General features: G+C 35.5%; 1 protein-coding gene and 1 pseudogene across 1 annotated transcript in view; one reads left to right on the forward strand and one right to left on the reverse strand.

Annotated features, from left to right (window-relative positions):
• LOC114005355 (serine/threonine-protein phosphatase 4 regulatory subunit 2-like) overlaps positions 1-1,131 on the reverse strand; it is a 3,169-nt pseudogene extending 2,038 nt beyond the window's left edge.
• Positions 1-3,135, forward strand: part of ZNF461 (zinc finger protein 461) — a 54,384-nt gene that overhangs the window by 26,133 nt on the left and 25,116 nt on the right.

Genomic DNA, 3,135 nt, shown 5'->3' on the forward strand with positions numbered 1-3,135 from the left:
GTGATTCTTCCCCACTGTGTTATTTTTCAAAGTTGGTATAGCTGTCCTTAGGACTTTTTTCTTTGAATATAAGTTTTAGAATAAACTTGTCTGCGTCTACAAACTATTTGCTGAGATTTTAATAGGAATTGTGTTAAGCATGTAGATGAAGTAAGAAAGAGCATCTTTACTCTGTTGTATTGCCTTTTTAATTTGGAATACAATTGATATTGTGTGTTAATCTTGTATTTTGTGACCTTAACTCAGATATTAATATTAGATATTTTTCTTGTAAATGCCTTCTTGTAGGTGGATAATCTACAAATAGACCGTTTTATTTCTTTATTTCCCAGTGTATGCCTTTTATTTTGGAATGTATGTAGCCCAGTAGCTGCTACCTATCTGAGCATACTGGAACCTCTCATAATATTTTCTAGGTAGAATAGAATGTTTTATTTACTCTAAAGAGTTGATCTGTCTGGTGACCTAGTTAAGAACTAAATTCTTAGCTATGGAAGCTACTTGTATGTTTCTGTTTCAGATAGTTAGATGTATTAATGTGGAATTCAGGACTAAGATAAAAGTTACAGGTATATGCACCAAAGGACACAATCCATAGAGTGAAAAGACAACCTATACAACAAGAGATAATATTTTTAAATTGTATAACTAATAAAGGGTTAATATCCTGACTAAAGAACCCCTACAACTCAACAATTAAAAATAAACAACTCAATTAAAAAATGGACAAAGGACTTGAATAGGCATTTCTTAAAAACAAAAACAAAAACAAAAACCCAGATGACCAACCAAGCACATAAAATGATGCTCAACATTACTAGCCTTTAGGGAAGTATAAATCAAAACCACAATGAGATATCAGATGGCTAATATAAAAAACAAAACCTCCAAAACCAGAAAATAACAAGTGTTGGCAGGGATGTGAAGAAGTTGGAACTTTTCTTGAACTATTGGTGGGAACAGAAAATGATGTAGGCACTATGGAAAATAGGATACTAGTTCCTCACAAAAATTAAAAATTGAATTGTAATACAATCCAGCCATTTTAGTTCTGGGTGTATATTCAAAATAATTTAAATTAGGGACTCAAACTAATACTTTTACATCTGTATTCATGGAAGCATTGTTCATAATAGTCAAGAGATGGAAGCAACCCAGGTATGTGTTGATAGATGAATGGATAAACAAAATGTGGTTTGTTCATATGATGGAACATTACTTGCCTTAAAAAGGAAGGGATTTTTGATACATGTTACACCTTGGATGAATGTTGAAGGTATTACGCTATGTTAAATAAGCCAGCTAAAAAAAAGGCAAATACTGTATGAATTCACTTATATATGAGGTATCCAAATAGTCAAATTCATAGAAGCAGAAAGTAAAATGGTGGCATTGCCTATCTTTCTCTGTCTTTGTCTGTCTGTCTCTTTCTCATGGAAGAAGTAAATAAACTTTTAAAAATTGGTTGATGGACCAGCAGATGGTTTGGTGGTTAAGGTGCTGAACTCCCACACAGTGAATCCCAGTTCAAGTCCTGAACCCAGCAGCCTAAAAAATCATGCTGGACGCATATGCATGCATGCCCCAAATCCCCAGGGAATAGAGCAAAAGATTGTGGTGTGGTCACCCCCCTAGGAGGGTGGTGATTTCTCACTTTCCCTCTCTGTCTCTGGTTAAGCACTCATGCCCTATGGCAAAAACCTAAAAAAAATTAAAACCACTCCTGCCCGGTGAAAAAAACCTAAAAAAAAAAAAAAAAAAAGAGGTTAAAATGATGAATTTTACTGAAAAATCAATACAAATGGACAAAAGGCCTGAGTTAGCAGTTTATTAAAGAAGATTTCTAATTGAATACCTCTTACAGTCTGATGTAATTTAAAATTAGAATACTATTGAATAATATCAACTCAAGGTGAAGAAATGTATATCCTGTGATGTACCAGTCTTATCTTTGTCTGTATACCCAACAAAAGAGAAACTTTATTTTCATCAAAAGAAATACACAAGAATGTTCATAGCAGTACTAATCATACTGGCCAACAACTAGAAATAACCTCAACGTAGATCGTTAGAGGTATGGAAAAAATAAATCATGTTAGAACAGAGTGCTGCATATAGCTATCAGTCTCGGACGTTTTGTTCTCAGGCTGCCTTTACACTAATAAAATTTATAGAGGACCCCAGGGGCTCTTTGATATGTAGGTTTTATCTTCCAATATTTACTGTCTTGGAAATTAAATCTAGGAAAAATGAAATATTTAATTCATTAAAAAATAATAAACCACATATTAACATAAATGTTTTATGATACTTAAAAAAAATAAATAAAGAGCCAGCAGATGACATAGCAGTTATATTGCTGGGCTCCCACATGGCCTACTGTGATTCAAGTCTTGCACCTGGTGTCTTGAATATCATGCTGGGCGCTTGTACGTGCATGCCCAAGATCCTAGAAGAAGGGATTGTGTTGTGACCATTCCCCCTGGGGGGATATTTCTCACTTTCCTTCTCACTGTCTCTGCCTCTCCAGCCAGTGCATATGCCCTAAGGCAAAACCTCTAGAAAAAAATTAAAATAGTAATAAAAATGGCAGCATTTTGTGTACTTGTACCTTTCTTTTTTTTAAAGAGTGATTTGTTTCATTTTATATATTGTTACTATTATTATTTTAATTTGACCAGAGAGAGATAGAGAAACGGGAAGTGAGAAAGCAAGATGAACTCAGATCTGGGACTCAAACTGCAGTCATTTATGTAGTAGTGGCACCCTAACAACCAGGCCACCTCCTGGCCCCTGCACATTTTTTTAATGCCTAGGTTAAAAGTAGTTGGATTCTGGAGACAGCAGGAAGTATGGTGGTTGAGGCTCTGGACTCCCATATGACTGACTGTGGTTTGAATCCCAGACCTGGTAGCGTGCTTTCTCACTTTTCCTCTTTCTCTCTGTGGTGAGCACACATGCCCTGTGGCAAATTAAAAAATAATAATGATAAATAAAATTACATAAATAATTATTTTAAAAAATAGTTGGATTAGGGGCCAGCAGGTGGCATGGTGGCTAAGGATGCCAGACTCCCACATGGCTGACTGCAGTTCAAGTCCTGGGCTTGGCGGCTTGCTATCTTACTTCCCCCCC

Source organism: Tupaia chinensis, unplaced genomic scaffold, assembly GCF_000334495.1.
Source record: "Tupaia chinensis unplaced genomic scaffold, TupChi_1.0 Scaffold143654_1, whole genome shotgun sequence".
Lineage (NCBI taxonomy): Eukaryota > Metazoa > Chordata > Mammalia > Scandentia > Tupaiidae > Tupaia > Tupaia belangeri.